This window comes from Pteropus vampyrus, unplaced genomic scaffold (assembly GCF_000151845.1).
Source record: "Pteropus vampyrus isolate Shadow unplaced genomic scaffold, Pvam_2.0 Scaffold42, whole genome shotgun sequence".
In the NCBI taxonomy this organism is placed as follows: domain Eukaryota; kingdom Metazoa; phylum Chordata; class Mammalia; order Chiroptera; family Pteropodidae; genus Pteropus; species Pteropus vampyrus.
In genome coordinates, this window is record NW_011888823.1 from 8,587,108 (window position 1) to 8,607,094 (window position 19,987).

Genomic DNA, 19,987 nt, shown 5'->3' on the forward strand with positions numbered 1-19,987 from the left:
TAAGTGAAATCATATGGTATTTATCTTTCTCTCTGACTTATTTTACTCAGCATAATAACCTCTAAGTCCATTCATGTCATCGAAAATGGTAGGATTTTATTTTTTTTTAATGGTTGAGTAATATTCCATTGTATATATGAACCATAACTTCTTTATCCAATTGACTGTTGATGAGTATTTAGGGTACTTCCATATCTTAGCTATTGTAAATTGTGCTGCCATGAATATTGGAATGCATAGACCTTTATGAATTATTATTTTGATTTTCTTTGGATAAATACTCAGAAGTTCAATTGCTGGGTCAAAAAGTGTATCCATTTTTAATTTTTTGAGAAATCTCCATACTGTTTTTCATAGCAGCTGTACCAATTTGCAGTCCCACCAACAATATATGAAGATTCCCTTTAATCCGCATCCTCGCCAACACTTGCTGCTTTTTGATTTATTGATTATAGCCATTCTGACAGGTGTGAGGTGATATCTCATCGTGGTTTTAATTTGCATTTCTCTGATGTTTAGTGACCTTGAGCATCTATTCATATGTCTATTAGCCATCTGTATTTCCTTTTTAGAGAAGTATCTGTTCAGGTCTTCTGCCCATTTTTTAATTGGATTATTTATTTATTTTTTGTTGTTGAGTTGTATAAGTTCTTTATAAATTTTGGATATTAACCTCTTATCAGATATATCATTAGTGAATATCTTCTCCCAAACAGTCAATTGTAAAAGAGAACTTTTAAAAATAAAACAGATTGAGACAGTTCTTAGTGCATGTGTCTAAATGTCATCCCCAGTTATTTTTTTAAATTTTAATATATATAACTAATATTTTACATAAAGAACTCACTGCTAAATATATGTATCGCCTCATTTATTTCCATGCAATAGTAATAAACATTAAAAACAATTATAAATATATGTAATTTGCTTAAAGTGATAGAGCTAGAAGGGAAATTCTAGGATTTGAACTCAGACAATTTGATCTAGTGATAGCACTCTCTCAAGCATTATTTGACTGTCTCCAAAGGGCTCCCTCCCTGGCTTGTGTCAGACTCTGTGCTAGGTGATATGTTACAGTGTCTGGCATACAGGATAGATAGGTGTGAGATAACTAGCCAGGGTTACACTGACAGTCATAGAATAAAACAGGTCAGTGGAATCAGGGCCACACAAAAAGTGGATGAACTTGCAAAAAGCATTGTAAACAACAAAATTATAAGAAATCAGAACCACTGACTATAAAATATTATCTGGGGTGTGGTAAGGACTTGCAAGAGGAAATTCTCTCCCGCATGGTAGGATATTTGAAGAAACCTGAACACTCTTTCCTTCTGAGCTTTAAGAGTGCTACTCAGAAAGCTCTGTAACAAATGCTTCTGACATCAGATTAAAATGGTAAATAACCAACTCAGTTTCAAAAAATTCTAACCACATATTTTGCTTGGAAAAAGTGATTATTGATGTCTTTTGGGTACCTGGGTATTCCTACTTTATCTCTCTGATTCATGTTACTATTGATCTGCTTCTTTCTTTAAGACCCTACCACATAGAGAATATACTGAATTTATTATTGACATGTAACAAATACTTATGACAAATAAGATATGGTATTTAGTAGTTGAATAGAGTTGGTTTGCAAGCATCAACTTAAATTTCAATATTTGAGATTCTTTTTCTAATTCAGAAGGTAAATGGCACAATTTTCACTAACAGGGTAAAATTATGTTTTAAAAGATAAATTGTTTGCAATAGCTTACATATTGTATTATAAAATGATTTTCTGTCATTGACTAAGAGAGAATTACTAGGTTTATTTTTTTCTACTTTGGCTAGAAATAAAAGAAGGAATGAAAAATACGGATACTGGGCAACCTAATTTGTGTAAAATTTTACAAATCAGTAATAACCTGAGAGAGAGAAAAAGTTTTAGAATTGTGTTTCCATTGGATGTTGATGTTATCTCTAAAAGCCAAGCACATATACTGATATTTGAAGGAGCCATTTGTTGAGATTCACAATTCTTTATACATGCACAGCCAAACAGAATGAAAATGGCATTTATTTGTTGAGTATTTTGTAAAATAATAAATAAATACAATCTTTTACTTCATTAAAAAGCCAGTTTCCAATTATTAATATGAAAAATAATTTGCCCTAGCAATAATATAATTCTTAGTAATCAGAGGATAAAATGTTCCAAAGACAAGATAAATCTTTATCGTAAAAACAGCTACTAACTTATTTTACAAAATAGATCTGAATAGATTTTACAGATTACCATATATAATATTAAAATTAAATGCTTTGATGCTTTATGTTGATGATGTAATTTTAGAGATTTAAGTTTGACTAACTTGATAAGTGAGATAATGTGTAAATACTAAAAAAGATAAAAAATCAATCAAATAATCTTTGAAAATATGACTTACCTTGTGAATGTCACTAGTCATTTATTTGGAAAGCATTTCTTCCTTTTCCCAAATTCACTTTTACTTCTGATAGTAGGCAGAATTGGAGATGCAGATAATAATATATTTCTTCAATCCGAGTAACATATAAAGTTCAGAAATATCTAAGTGGTTTATTAGTGATTTATTATCTCTTTCCAAGCAGATGAGAAATGGACAGAGATTGAATTGAATGAACAACGTGTTTCGGCTCAGAGATTTTAGCAAGGGTTTTAACTACTAGTTTGTTGTTTTCATGAGTGTTCACATTGGTTTTCACGTGGTTTTTACTGAAAAGCTACTTTCTCAGTGAAACCTCTCTATCAAAAATTTCAATCCATATCCCACTTTTCTTATTATTTTTTCTTCTTAGTATATATTACTAAAAAATATGCATACTTATCTTTATTGTCAGTTTATCTAGATTAAGCTCCTTAAGAATGGAGATTTTTAAAATATTTTGTTCGACAGTTGTATCATCTGTGTCTGTCATACAGTTAATGCTCAATAATTTATAAAAACATTTATGTAAATAATGAATGAAATAATTTATATGAACTATGTTATATAAAATTAGTCTTCTTATTAATAAACATAATACTATTAATATAATTAGCTGATGTATAAAAGTGTACCAGAAGTTATTTTGCATAAAACCAATAGTTTTAACTAATATTTTACTTAACTGATTATTCATTTTTAAAAAATGAATGCCTGCTCCATGTTTCATAATCAGATTTTTATCAGATATCTAGCCTATAGTGAAGGCAGCCTTACTGATATTGTCTCATTTCATTGATCTGTATGGTATTGTTAAGATTAACTTAATACATATATTTAAATATTTCATCATCAAACATACCTTTATTGCCTATTACATGAGTGATCCATAGAAGATTCTCAATAAACATTTATTAAATAAATGAATGAATGAACAAATGAAAATATGTACTTTTGATCAAACCAATGAAAATTAACATCACTGAAAAAAGTTAGCACTACCATTTTAAATAAATTAAATGCCTATTTAAAGGAAGAGAGGTAGAATGCAATATTTATTTAAATGGGTTTATCACATTTCAAATGCAACTTATACTACAATTTTAGCTTAGTGACCTTGTTAGTATCCTTTGACAAACATCTCTTGAGTGAATAGTGTAGAACCATTCCTCATGATCATTCTCTTCTCTATTCCCCCACTTTTTCTCTGATACACACTCATACACACATATGCATACATACCCAAACATGATAGATGTCAACACAATAAAAAGATAGTTGTAAGTATATGTGATTGTAAATATATCATATATATATAACAGTTCCACAAATTAGGCAACATAAAGACATGATATTCTATGGAATATCAATAAACTACTGCTTTCTAGACAGCAAATCAAAAATATAGGGAGGGAGATCCATTGGAAGATACTATACTTTGGGCTAGCATGGTTTCAGAGAGTATAAAATGAATGAAGGATAAGAAAAATAATTCCCTTTAGATGAATTTTAAAAAATAGAATGTGCTTCAGTAATTCTACTATACTTTTTTAATGAAGGAAATATTTTGATATAGTTATCTTATGAATGAAGCAATATTACTGTAAGAACATTAGAGATAAAAATCTAAGCCAGTTAAGAGTCTTATATTCTTCTCACCACTTCTGAAAATATTTGCTGACTAAATCAAGAGTGAAAAAATTAAATCTGTCCTGGATACACCTTATAACAATAGTCCAGAACGTCATACAGAGAACCACAGGCACCACTCAACAGGTTCAATCAGCCCAAGCTGTGTTAAAATTGGGGCTAAACTAAAAACTCCCATAATCTGTTAAAATATTCTAATATACTTAGAGCAGATTTCATGTAGTGTAAAGAGGAAAACAGCATGCTTCACTGATTTTATGTTTTTTAAAGTTAATTTAACATAGTTATCGTTGCATGCTAATATGTTCATAGGAAAGTGGGAAAATAATCAACAAATATAGGGTAATTAAACTTCATGGAAAGTTATAAAAGAAGGAAAGCTTGGGGAGTTAAATCTTAAATGAACTTCCCCAATATCTAATTGACTAATTCTGAGGGGAAAAAAATCCATGTAAGGTGTATGCATCTAAATTGTTGGTTTTTCTTCAAACTTGAATTCAATGGAGTTGACATTCTTGCAAATTCTTCCTGGAAACACATTTATAAATGCTATTTTCTAAGCTGGAAACAAATGCTACCCTACTGACTGATTCATCAGGCCAGACTTATAAAAACACTCTGGTGCGGACCATATTAAACACTTCCTAATTATAGGTATGTGAAACGTTAATTCATTAGTCGTGTGATACTAATTAGTTACCACCCCTAAATTATCTTTAGTGAAAGTATCGCCCTTGGATTTTCCTATAGAGGAAATGTACAAACAATGTTCTCTTTTAAAAAGAGAATATTAGTGACTCATAATCAGTTTTGAATCTGAGTTGCTTCTAACTCCAAAGTACTCTTTTTGGCCAATAAGTATTGCAAAGTTGCTAGCCAGTTGACCTCATTAGCACCATTATATTTCTTGGGTAAAACACTTTTAAGCCAAACAATGTTCCAAAATCTTTGCAAATATTAGTGTGTCTACTAAGCCTTATAGTAACTCTATAATATGGGACTATTTTTAATATAACTTCCTAATTAAGTAGAACTGAAAGTTATTCATATTATAAATAAAAATAACCAGTAGGATTTATAGTTTTATTTTTTTCCATTTTAACTTTCTGAAAAATTTCACAGAAATTTTCAGATGAAAAAGTTGAAATTTTTCTCTAACAATATATTTAAAACCAAATGATAGGAAAGACTTTAAGACAGCCTTGGGATAACAGTTTACATATATGACTTTTTTATTTGTCTACACAATTTTTTCCCTTATGTACATAATGTGATTGGTGTTTTGATACTGAGTATATCTAGGTAGATTAATCTCTCCAAGGTAGAATGAAATTAAACAGATCTTTAAATGTTATCCGGAAAAAGGAGGTCTTCGTTAAACAGATCATCACAATTTCTGAAGTGAATTAATGTTCTATAATCACCAGCTGTCATGGCCTTTTATAGACTTTTAAACAAGAGAAGTCCAAAATTCCAAGGATCTTCAATAATTTTTGTCCATTTTGCTACCAACGCTTCAGTTCCAGTCACCAGTTACCTTAGAATGCTGCAGATAGTTTAAATACATGAATTACTATTTAGCTACATTCCTGATGTCAACTTACATCTTTTCTTACTTCACTGGACTAACTTCATGCCAGGGACATAGATCAGACTGATGTTCAGTGAATTCTGATTGGTTTGTTGGCTGTCCCTGGAATATCTCAGACCAGAAAATCAATAAAGATTTTATGCTTTTAGGTTTAAGAAAAATGTGTTGGCGGGTGGTGTGCTAATCCTTCATCCCTAATAATTTAAAAATTTAAAGTTTCTGGTTAGCATTTTCACCAACGGTGTTGAGGAAACCTACATGCTTGACGTATAGCTGTTGACTCAGATAAGGCTAGTCTCAAGAAGGTAGGCCAGCCTCTCTATAATGCTTTATGACCTTAACAATTATCTGTGTATACACTGGCAGATAGCTTAAGAAAGCCATCTAGCAGGAATAATTTGGATTTAGGTGTTTTTTCCTCCTCTCTGACCATAAGCATGAGGCTTATAAGCACTAGAGTCTCCAAAGTTTGTTATGTAACCATTTCAAATCCTATTAAAGAATTCTGGGATCTGAGTAAATTACTTAGGCCTATCCATATAATATATACAGTCTCTAATGAGGTTCATTCATTCTTTCAAATTTTAAGGAGCTTCTTCCATTGCCTTAATGTAATAGACACTGCAATACATTGGACATTTAAAAAAGTTACGAAAGGAACAAATGTGTAGGAAAGTAAACATAAAATTAAAATACTTGTCTGTGATTAGTAATGAGTTAATAGTTATAAATAGTTTGGAGTTCCTGGATAATGTGAAATTATAAAATTCAAACATTTCTAACACACATTGGTGAGGACGTGGAGAAGTTGGAAACTGTATTTCTGGTAGGTGTGTAAAATGCTGTAGCTAATGTGGAAAACAATATGGTGGTTCCTCAAAAAATTAAACATAGAATTATCATGTGATCTACCAATTCCACTTTGGCAAATGTGCCCAAAGGAATTGGAACAAATATTTGTACAATAATGTCGATAGCAGCATTATTCGCAATAGCCAAGAGGTGGATGAATCTCCAATGACCATCTATGGTTGGACTGATAAACAATATGTGGTATATAGAGAGATACGATGAAATATTATTCAGTTTTAAAAGTGACTCAAATTCTGACCCATGAAACAACATTGATGAACCATTGAAAACATTATGCTAAGTGAAATAAGTCAGTTACAAAACAACAAACATTGTATGATTCCACTTATATGAAGTATCTAGTGTAGTCAAATTTATAGAGACTGAAAATAGAATGGTAGTTGCCAGGAATGGGAGGATGAGGCAGTGGGGAGTTATTGCTTAATGGATACAGAGTTTCAGTTTGAGAAGATGAAACAGTTCTGGAAATGGATGGTGGTGACGGTCGCACAACATTGCGAATATACTTAATGTCACTGAACTGTGTGGCAAAAAATGATTATAATGGTAAATTTTATGTATATTTTGCATAAAAATCTTATCCATTAAAAAATGAACCATTTTATGAAAGGTACTGTTTACTATCTTCAGTTAATCTCTGTAGTATTGAGAGTTGTTCCTTTTAATAAGAGATTTTTTTTCTATAAAGTCAACATTCTTATGTGAGCACTGTTTTTTATAAGTTATGATGTATTATTATGACTTGGGTCTAGAGTCCCCTTATCAAATGTCTTATTCATTACAAAGCTTTATAGTTTGGATCCTGAGGGCAGCTATCTTAAATATGTAGAAGTAAAAGTTTTAAATTTATCTATCAAATTTATATTTTCTCACTTTACTCAATATTTTTTATCATAGTAGTAAATTTAAAATTTTTTTCAAGTTAGAATTTAAGAAAAATAATATGATACTTAAAGTATTCCCCTTAACCCACTTTTCTACAGACACTTAGAAAAACATACTTAGCTATATAATTTTAGGGCTTTCAGTAAACATAAACTTCTAATTCAATCTTTTAAAATGAGCAATGGCTTTAAACAAACAAAAAAGGCAATACAAATCTGGAGTAAAGACACAGTGGCGACTGTGAGACTGTCAGACTTATTATGGACAATCCTCCAGGTAATTCTAGGCCCTATAGAAAGAATGCTTGGGTTGAAATTTATGCTCTGCATTTATGGTACTAGCCATATAATTTTGGGTGAGATATTTATCAGTGTTAAACCTCAGTCCCCTTGTATATAAAATGGTAATCACATTACCTGTCTCATAGGTGTGTGGTTAGGATTAAATGAGAAAACCTGTCCACAGTCATTTATCCACAATTCCCAAATTCACAAAGCTCTCAAAGCTCACAGTTTACTTTTTTAAGTTGGCTCGAAAATTCATTTAGCAAAAAACCTTACCTAAACTGAGTTGAGACTCTTTTTATTCTTTATCAATTCCACTTATTGTGACTTCCCGTGTCTTACTATGAATTATTAAAGTGATAGAACATGGGGTGCTGCTAACCCAGATGAGACAATGCATAGTATATAGCAAGGGTTCCCAGCCCCCAGACCACAGAAGGTAGAGGTCCATGGCCTATTAGGAACAGAGCCGCACAGAAGGAGGTGATCGGCTGGCTAGTGAGCGAAGTTTTAACTGTATTTGCAGCTGCTCCCCAGCACTAGCATCACCGCCTCATCTCTACCTCAGATCATCAGGCATCATTCTCATAGGACCATCAGTCCCTGGTGCCAAAATGGTTGAGGTGCATATACTATATACTATTGACATATAGTATATGGGCTGAATTACCTATCTAAATCCTAACAATATCTGGTTCCAAGGATTTTAGGTAAGGGATTTTAGACTGGTATATAGAAATCACTTAATAAAATACTTGGCACATACATATTCAGCACTTAATTTAGCTATTATGATTATTAATTTAGGTAATAATCCGAACTTGAAGTTAAAAAGAAGCTGCACTATTTCATTTAAGATATTATGAAAGAAGTCCCTTGAATCGATGTAAATTTTGACAGATCAGAAACACGTACTATTGTATAAGAATTAGCATTTCTATGAGACTCCTGCTTCTTTCCTTACCTTTCATATAATGTAAAATGGTATTACATCATTTAAAGTTTTCAGGCCAAATCATCAGTTTCTCTAGACGTTGATATCTTTCACAATAACTTTATTTTTAAATGTATATCTCTGAGCATGTATGATTGATTTCAAGAAAACAAACAAAGAAAAAAACACAACTCTCCATTTCCCTGACTTACCCCTACTTCTCAGTTGTGACATAAAGGAAAAAACACTACCACTAAGGAAATCAAGCCTATTCAATCATGCGTTTCTTTAGTTCTGGTCAGTTTAATAATTCCTTTGTTACTTACAATATGGGACTTAAGTATTTCTGAAATGAATTTTTGAAATACACTTTAAAAATATGAGTCATAGAGGTGAGGTCTGAAGTATGTCAAACATGTATGTTATTTTATTTTATAAAGAAAATGTCCATAAACATAATAATGAACCTATGAATTATCCTTCTGCTATATCAGAAATTATGCCCCAGATAATTATTATCTACTATAACCACTTCTCTTTGTTTTCTAAATTAAGAAGCCCAAAATGATTTACACATTTTGCTAGAACCACAATTATTTTTAAACGCTGTAGATTCTCTTTGATTAACATTAAAAATAGCCTTACTTAAAAATTTATAAGAAAAATCAAATTTTGACTATCTGACTTATATTGTAAACTATTAATGGCACATTAAGAAATGCATGTTTTTCAAGTCTTTTTTTTTGGAATATGGGAATACTTTTTTATTTGGTTTTCTTAGAAGTGGCATCTTGAGTAATTGTCAGCTGTCCAAGGCAACTTACAAGATTGCTATTCAGAATCTTTTCAAACACTGGCAAAATGGTACTTTTGAAGGGAGAAGAAAATAAGTTATGCTACCAAATTTATAATCTATTCTGACAAATGAGGACTCTGGTAATACATATAATGAAAAAAAATTACTTGTTACAGTTTATGATAAATTTTATCTAAACATTTTTATGTACTATATACACTATATAAAATTTTATCTGTATTTTACTGCAACTTAGTGTACTGTAATTTTTTAGCTTTTCAAAATATTGTGTGGGCAAACCCTGGGCTTCCTATATTAAATTTTAATGCATTTTTATTGTAGTATATCCAAACCGAATATGACTTCTGTAGGTGAAAAAGAAATAATATTTTATTTTTTATCTTGATAATTTAGAGTCCTTATACTCCCAAAGCTAAAATTGTTTTTTCTCCATATGTCTAAATAGATGGAAGTGTATCATTTTGGTATTCTTTTTGAGAACTATCACTTTTATTTTAAAATCTGAATATAAAGTCTTTGGAAGCCTTCAGATATTATTATATTAATTTAAAAACAGAGCTGACTGTCTCTGAGGATTAACATTTACATTTCCCAGCCACATGTAATAATTAGATCTGTGCAATTATGACTTATACAGTGGATATTCTGAATAGGTACCGTATTATTAAGCAACAGCTAACAGATTGTGTGATCCTAATGAACAAGCCTGGTTGTACTGCCAGCACATATTTGACACAAATGGTATCTCTATTGTTATATTAGGAAAACAGTAACATGGTACACAGTATTGCCCCTGGAACAGAATCTCCTAGCTTAATATCCCAGTCATTTAAAGCATAGAAAATATTTTCTTGGCCTTAATATTACAATTTTCCAAGTCTAGGTTGCCTTATGCGCCAAAATAAAACTGATTTTTTTAAGGAAACAAAGTGTGTGTGTGTGCGCGCACATACGTATCTATCTTTGTATCTATATCTATATCTGTATCTATATCTATATCTGTATCTGTATCTATATCTATCTATATTTATATCTGCATTTATATCTATAAATTCCTCTTCACCTCTCCCTTAAAACTTTCTCTTCTCCCTAACATAACACTTTTGTTTTACAACTTTGTCTTATTCTGTCCATCTTACAGATATGTGCTGATAAATCTTCAACATTTTTTAGTTTTTATTACTTTTGCATGGCCATAAAGTTAATAACAGATTTATATTTTTATTAGCATTTATACTGCAAATGCAGGAGACATCTTAAATTCTAATTTAATGCACCTTTAAAGTCCTTTTTATTAGCCTGTTAATCCCCAAACATGCTGTTTTATTGAAATGCGCATTACCTTTGTGCCATAGTCAAAACAGTGGTATAGATATAGAATAGTAAGAGAAGCATATGTGTAGTAGTTGAATAAGCTACACACTCAACTCTCTTGAAAGTCTGCCATAAACATTACTGGCCCATTGAAGCTGTAATAGTAATGACATGTCTTTTAGTAGTATAAATAAAGAATTACTCATATATGTATATCCATAGGTAAGGGATTTTATTGGAAGATAAAAGTAAGATATCTGTTATTGACGTCTATTTTTAAATTTCATTTTAAATATGAATATTTTTGTATAGTTTCAGAAATGTATATGCTTAGAAATCTAGGTTCATTCATATATAAATAATAAGATTACTCTCCTGAGAACTAAAATTGTATGGTCCTAAGAGTTCTCATGCATTTATGAAAACTTTTGTCTTTGGTTTAATGTAATAAGGAAATGTACACTTGTTACGCTCAATGGCCAACCTCATTTTAATATTTCTCCCACCAGAGCTCATGAGCCATTTTCTGTATTCTTATCTGTATTCTATGTGTGGCCCAGCAGGTGTCAAGATAGAGAAGATTGGGGAAACTGATAGTCCACCTCTAATTAAATATCTAACATCTCCCCAACCATTTTTATGTGCATTTCCCAAATGGAAAGGCAGATGGCATCACTTGAGCCTATATGGTGTTAACCTTTATTTTAAATTTCTGCTAAAATGGAAAATTGGGGACAATGCCAATTCAGCGATTATAGCTCATTCTCATAATGGACAAAATGGCAAATTAGTTGGGAGGGAGTTAAAGCACCCTGGAGATGTAAATATAAGCCATCTTCATTGCCAGGGTATCAGTCCAGCCATATCCAAACTCAGGGGGGGAAACAGGTGGGTCTTGCTTTATTTTGTGCATAGCAGGAGCTGGCAGTAAAGTTACATGGTAAAAAAGATTCCCAACATTTTTCCTACCGTTAATTGTAATTTTCTAAGGTTTCCTCTGTAACAGAGTTTACAAAAGGGAGCTTTAGCAAAACTATCATTAGCTTCATGGATCAATATGGTTTAGGAAATACAAAACAACTTTAGTTGTTTAAAAATAGGAAGTATCAGAGGGTGTTCCCCTTCTCTCCATGGATATCAAATCACATTATTGATTGGTCTACAGTGCAACTGCAAAAAAATTTCAGATATCAGGTGGACTAGCTGGGAATACAAATAAAGCCACTCTACTAGTGAATACAGTCTATGGCTCCTGAGAGACCTCCTGTGTATCTCAGTATGAATCCTTCTCTAAAAGATGTGGTCTGTATCTATGATAAGACCATGAAAGATAAGAAAAGGCATAAGATCAAAGACATCATTTTACTTATTTTTGTTCTCTTTTCTTATATTTCTCATCATTTGTCCAATGGCTTTTATCAAGTAATTCTACAAAAAGGATAATGACAAAATGGAAAAATGTATGTGGAAAACCACATAAAATAAATATAGATTGAAATATACTTTCCACATACCTTGGGTGATAGTATGATTACAATATTTAGAAGAAAAAAATGAAATTATTATGAAAATCAAGGAATTATTTCTCACAATGCCCAAATCAATATGAAGGATTAACAAAGTTCTATTTCCATTTGGAATAATGCCTCACACAGGTAATCTATCTTGGTTTTAAAGAATGAACATTTGGGGGACTTAGAATTACAGCAACAAGGCAATTAAAAAGAACACATGTATATTCAAGTAGGCTGTAAAATTTTCTATGTCTTAATACATTTTATATATTTTTTAAAAAATTCAGTCAAAATTAACTTGTGCTGACAGAAAAACATGGTGATTCCTTAAACCAGTGGTTCTCAAGGTGTTGGCCCCAGACCAATAGCATCAGCATGATCTGGGGGATTGTTAGAAGTGTAAATACTTGAGCAGAACTAAGAATCAGAATGTGGGAAATAAGATGTGGCAATTTGTATTATAATAAGTCCTCTGTATGATTCAGATGTAAGTCTAAAGTTTAAGAATTACTTCCTTAGACCTTTGTTTTACTTACTAGTAAAATTGGTAGTCACACAAGGATATATTTTAAGTTAAATTTTAAAAATGCCCTTAGTCCTATAACTGATCAATATTCTGATCATTTAGGAGGGGGAGCGAAATCTAAGGAAACTTGTAGTTGGCCAAATAAGCCTAATTCAGATGTGTTTGGTTATTTTATATGTTACTGAGCCTGTAGTATACATTTTAAAAATATAATTCTGAAAATGTTTTCAGAATGCATAGGATTCAAATTTGGTTTCTTAATACCTAAAACAATATCCAGCTATGCAATAGCCATATTTTACTTGATAAAAATATGATATATTTTAATTGTTCAAACAACCTTTGTTTAAGATAAAGGTTTTCATCTTTAAAATATAGAATTTGTTAAGAAAGTTTCTTGTCTCAGATTTAGGCGTATAATTTTTAATTGATTGACATTGTTTGTAAAGGAAGCAACATACATTGTAGAGGAATAGACAGCTCTTTGAACAATCTTCAAAATCTAACTTAATTTAAATACACGTAAGTACCATAGGCTCCAGGTTCTTAAAAAATAAAACCTATGAAGTAAGTCTCACCATTTGAATGACTCTCCAGTGAAAATGCCAGTTTTGGATAATAAAGATAATCACATATTTTAAATTTTAATTATTTTCTAGTTCAGTAAATAAAACTTTCTAGAATATAAAGCTAGTGGTGGCTATAAAAGAATGACATTCAAGAACTTTATGTAGAAAATAGTTATTCCTATGAATATTTTATGATGTATCTATATAGACTTTACTATCAAAAGGAATGCTTTCTTAACCTTTCATATTCCAATATGATGACTATTCCAATATGATGAATATATTATATATAATAGTATATTATATATAAAACAGTTTCACTAGCAGTATATATCTTGTAATGTAATCAGTTTACATCTTTGGGTTCTTGTCAAAATAATATTTTTAACCAAAGTCAGATTTTAAAGTGTTAACAGATACAATATGAGGCTTAGAAATCATATTTGGCCTAATCATTTAAGGATATTATAAACAAATCAGTGTGACTCTTTTGAATTTTAATAGACAACACTTGAATATTTAGGGTAAAGGAACTTCAGTGAAGGAAGAAACCTTCTTCAATTGGATTACAGTAGGACACTTATTTACTTAATATTTTAAAAATATATATTATGTGCCTATAAGAAATTTAGTGTACTACCCTAGGCACTTTGTGGAATACAGACTTTTTAGTAAATTGAGGCATCAAAGATTTTTACTACTGAGTCTTTGGTCTTTGTTATGTCACTCTCAAGAAAGAAACTTGCGAGTATTTTAAGAATGGGGGAGGAAAAGATGATAGCTTAATAATGCAGCAGGGCTTTTGAAGATTTTACAATTTTTATCTGCAATAATGAAGAAAAAGAGGTTGACAGACATTGTGTCTCTGTCTTCATGTGGCTTATGTTCTAATAGGGAAGCCAGACAAAGAACACATTGCAAATACGATGAGCACATGGGAGACTATCAGATAACATTCACCTAGTCAGAGGAGTTGGGTGGGAAGATTACATAAAAGAATAATATGTTGAGATCTAAAGGATCTAGGTAAGGGGAGGGAAAAGGCTTGTTCTAGGTAAAAGAAACAGCTAGATAAAATACAGTTTAAATCTGTTGAACAAGGGGGAAAAAGTGGCAGTAGATGAGATTGGTAGGCAGAGACTTAATTGTCTTTGTAATAACGGCCAAGTTCACTAAAACAATGGGAAGCTCTTGAAGAAGTTTACACAGGTGAGTACCACCATAGCTGTTCAAATAACAGAAAGTGTTGTGGCTGCACTGGTAAAGAACAAGGTGGTGGGGTGGGTTGGTGTTCATGCTGACCATTTAAGAAGGTGTAAGTCCAGGCTAAAGATGATAGCTTAGACTAGAGTTAGGACAGAAGGGAGGGGATGAAAGAGAGAGGGAGAGATGGAGGGGTGAGAAGAGAGAGAGAGAGAAAGAAAAGGTGGAAGGGAGGGAGAGGGAGGGAGGGAGAAAGAGGAAGAAGAGGAAGGGAGGGAGCGAGGGAGAGAGCACTCACTGAGAGATATTTGTAAGGGAGAATTGACAGGATTTGGAGTTTATCATAAATAGCTCATCTCTGACTGACCTGAGCATCTGAGTTGATAATGGCTCTGTTCACCAAGATAGGGACTGCTAGAATTGTGGGGAGAATTGGTAAATTCAGATTTGAAAATTTTTCTTTGAAATGTATATAAGATATTGCAGGGGAATCTCACTAAGACTGGAATTAGATGTCTTATTTCTTGAGGTTGTTAACTGTCAATGCACTAAAATTAGACTTTAATGAATGAGAACATATTGCCATATATCAGAACATTAGGAGCTCTCAGTCACATTATTTGTATTTCATAATGTCACTTCTAATATTTCACCTTGAAGATCAGTCAGGCCTCTGAGAATAATTTGTATGGGCCTTTGTATTATTATTTGCTCTCCTTGACAACACTGGCTAGAGTCTTTGAAAGAATATTATTATATCATCTCAAATTGGAGTCACTTAAATGTCTCTTCTTTGGAATTGCACACCATTAATTTTACAAAATAGTAACAGATTGAGTATTGCATATTTTAAAACCCCAGCTTTTAAATTTTTTAACAGGTTTAAGACTGATATTCTGGCTGTCAAGTTTATTTTGGTATTTTTGAATATAAGCTATTTCAGTGATTCCATATTGTGGAGTGTTTATTGATAACACTTATTATAAAGAAAGAATAATTTTTTTTTTTGGATGAAATCTTGGAGAAATTGCCATCCCATAAGCGGTAATTGTATTATAGTATTTTAAATAACATCTTCAATATTATCAATAATAATCAAAATTTCCATATACTATTAAAGCACAATACTGTTGTGATCTTCGATGATGTTCTGCTTCCTTTTCAAATTTTAGAGTCCAATAAACTGCCAGTATTTTTGTTCTTGGAGTTCAGCCTCTGAGCAATACCTAAAATCTGATCTTTGTCTAAAAGAGAGAAAATAATGCAAGTCTTATGATTATATATTTAAATTTAATTTTGAGGGAGAAACGGTATTTAAAAATAGACAAATTTAAAGCACTTTTCATTGCTTTCCAAGGAACATGAAAAGGAAATAAAGGCAGAGACAAGTCTGAAACTTTTATATCTTGAAAGACCCACTATAATGTAAAGAAGTAGAAAACATTTTGACAAGTGTTAGTTTCATACCTCCATTGTTCAGTATTGTTCTTTTGAATATAATTGTTGAGTGAATTGATTTAGAAAAATTATATAACAAACTTCTTCATGGATTTCCTTATAATTTTTTTGTATCATTATGATCCTTATTTTATTCTTTGACTCTTCAGTTTATTTTACCTGAAGAAATTGCAGGGATGGAACTTATTTAAGAACCTTAGGAATAGAAACATAATTAGACAATCTCTTGCTCCAGGGTGGGAAGGTTGAGTAAAATTTGATTAAAATCAGGTCAGGAACAATTTAGTGAGAACCTGACTTATAGGTATTCTCTTTATATCCACACTTGTTTGAATGTTTTAATTGTTTTTACAAGTGAAGTAAATTCAATAATGAGCTAAATCAGATGAACACATATTCAGTTTTCTTTGAGAGATATCTTACTGAGTAGATGGATTATCTGACACCCTTGACTAGCTAAATTAGACAGAATTGTTAAACCTGTTTGTAGGCAGACATCATTAATATGGGCAGCCAAGAACTGGGATTGCTTGACAAAGATGGCACAGGTAGTTAGCCATATGTTTGAAATGATTTGAGTGAAGCTTGCCAGAAGCAAGAATGGACTAAATGACCTCTAGAGGCACTTTCTGCTCCTATATTTTTCATTGACTCTAATTTTATTTTTTAAATCTATGTGGAGAATATGAACCCATTTTATTACAAAATCCCTTGGGTCTAGTGAGGTGACAGACAATTAAAAGGAATGTATTTCTTGTAAGCAAACATTTGAATTCAATGCTAATGTAGCTGTTTTGATCAAATGCCAATTACTTTAAGTTGTAGGATAATTAACTTTACTGTTCAAACATTCATTAGACAATTGCCTAAGAAATTTTAATGTATTTATTTGCAATTTTAGAACAAAGAAACATAGTTATAAAATATTGAAATATATACTTTATATGCATAAAGAGGAATAAAAGTTTCCCAAAGTATGTTTATAGTGTATAAACTTCTTTCTCCTTCTCTTTACCCCCCATACCTACTTTATAGCTGAGAAAACATTTGCCTGATTATCAGATTGTCTTATATCTACTTTCAGCCAAATCTCTTCCTAATTTTGTCATTGCTTGTTTTCCCTTCATTCACTCAGGAACAGGACAGGTCCTGTTTTCTTCAGCAATTTAGACTGTGGATCCTATTTACTACCTCTTCTCCCTAAGCATTCTGTCCCTGTGATCGTAACTCAGGAAATTCAGAGCTGGCGCTCTCTCTGGGACAGACCTGAAGTACTTACAAGGTGTTATCAGATTAAAATAGGTATATATGTATTATAAAATATAAAATATATATAATAATTGAGGGGTATTTATATTTTCATTGAACACTATTTCCAAATAGCCAAAAAATTGAAAACTTCAGTTAAAATTATATTCTTCAAGTGATTTCAAGTAGATGAGACTATTTTTAAACTGAGGCTTACCAAGCTCCCACCTAAAGAACAAGTCACTGCTCTGATGTGTATGTATGTTGTGAACGAAGACAGAGTACCATGGAAGAAGGTTGTACTAGGTTGGTCCTTGTAAATGCTCACATTTTGTTAGGTTGTGAAGTCAGGAGACTATATACTAAAAAAAAGATCTACTTCTCTGTTTGTGAAGTTAACCTAACCTCTATTTTAGAAAGCCAAATGAACCGGTTCTTTCGCCTGGTATTGAATTAAGACAATTAATTTGGAGGCATTTGTGAAAATATTCTGGATTTTGAAACTTTTTAAAACTGCAATGCTACATTTTTCTGTTACTTCCAAACCTATTTAAAATTGTAAATTTTGTTCATTTTAGTGAGATTGTGTAAAACGAAATGACAAAATCAAGCAAAAAAAAACACACAAAATTCTGGTTCATTTGCACTCAATCTATTAAACTGTTGGTGAGCATTTACTAGGTGCTTCAAACTGTGATAGGATAGATTTAACTGTTTGTACTTGAAAAGTGTGACGGAGGTGGTTAAGAGTATGGAATTCAGAAAAATTATAATTCTTGCCTATTGAAATTTACAATTATTTAAATTACACTAATATAGTTAAAACAACATTGATTCAAAACTATATTAAGTATTGTAGTGTATGGTATAGCTCTGAGTGTTTGCAGTCAGGAGTGAGAAGGGGGCTATTTATAATGGTTGAAATAACAAAGGAAATAAGCTCATCAGCTGAGTCTTAGAAAGTGGTGAAGTTAAGATTTGGTGGTGAAAGGAGGACCAGGTCATTTCAGGAAAGGATCAAGTTTTAAGCAAAGTTCTGGAAATGAGAATTAGCCCTAGGCAATAGCAGAGCACACCAAACCATGCCCCTTGATTCAGTCCATTTCTTACTCTGTGACGCATAAAATCTTTTATTTCATTTTAAAATGTTCAGTCCACTAATGACCTAAGGCAGGAGAAAAGCAGTTCTCAAAATGGCTAGTGATGTGTATGGTCACTTCATAAATATGATTTAATGATTTTGAAAACAGACCGAATAGAAACAGAGCATGCTGAAAGCAGTAATAAGGCATTTTTTAAAAGTGTCAGGTTCTTAAATCATAAATCCAAAATGAAAAAGAATAGACCTTTCTCTTGTGATTAATCTGTAAAAATACCTTTGGAAGAATAGGAGTAGCTTATATTCTGATTGTTCTTGACCAATAATAGTAAAATTATGCATACATGAATTTCATGGTCACTTGGTTTGGGGGATTTTCCTATTGAAAGGATTTTAATTTCTTTGACCTGAAAGAATGTCCTTTCATTTTGGTATAATGGAATTTTAGAATATTGTACAGTCTACTTTTATAAATTAACAATCTAGTGAAAATGTTTCCTTCATAGTACAGTATTTCAATACATTCGAATAGAAAATACAAAGGTATATGAAAAATGATAATAGCAATTAAATTCCTTTAAAACCTCAAGGTAAGTTTCGTTTGAAGAATGAACTTCAAATTTATCATATTTTATGTCCACTAATTTAGTCAACTCTCATCTTCGATTTTGTAACTGAAAAAGTTTTGCTAGAATATACATCTTCAAGAATATCGCTCTTATTTGAAAACCACTAACTATGGTATTACCCGCTAGTTCAAAGTTACACAGCACGTCATCCAGATGACCTATAACTCAATCTACTATTTCTAATACTGCAACATTAGCATTAAGATATGAATCTACATACGTTTACAGTATTATGACAATAAAATTTCAGTCCTTTGCCTTTCATAGTCTAAGTATGCATGTGTTTAAAGGAAGAACTAAAACATGTTTGTTTGGTTTTTTTAAGATCTAAATATTTTATTTATAGTTTCTTATCACGACTTCGGGTGTCTATGCTACAGCAGAACTTTAGGGTTTCTTGAGCACCTTTGTGCCTTTAACACTATAGCATTTCTAAAAGGTACATATTGTGCACATGCTTAAATCAAACCTAAATTATTATTTTTATGTATGTCTAACAATTTATTTGAAATTTGTGGCAGATTCTAAACTGAAACTGATAATATTTTCCACTTTAGATTTTTTCTATATCATTTTTTAAACAGATGGCTAAGTTATGTGGCCAAGGTTTCAAATAACAATTACTAGAGTTAAACACAAAACCTTTCCTTTCCTTTTTATAATTTATGAGATAAAAACATTCATCTTACAAATCAATAAGAAACAAACAAGCAGAACTTTTACCTGGGGCAAATAATATGAATAGTCTATTCAAAACAGGAAGACAAATGGTCATTATACATGGATATGGGCTTTTAAGAAACTCTCCAACACCAAACCAAGCCAAATAAATCTGGTTTATATCATGTGCTGATTTCTAGGGTGTAAACACTCTTACCCACGGGTCAATTTTAAGCTACTAAATTGATCACTGAAGGTGGAGTTGGAAAGATATTCTCAAAACCCA

General features: G+C 31.5%; 1 protein-coding gene across 1 annotated transcript in view; it reads left to right on the forward strand.

Annotated features, from left to right (window-relative positions):
* ERBB4 (erb-b2 receptor tyrosine kinase 4) overlaps window positions 1-19,987 on the forward strand; it is a 1,016,037-nt gene that overhangs the window by 321,656 nt on the left and 674,394 nt on the right. The gene's annotated exons all lie outside the window — the stretch shown is intronic.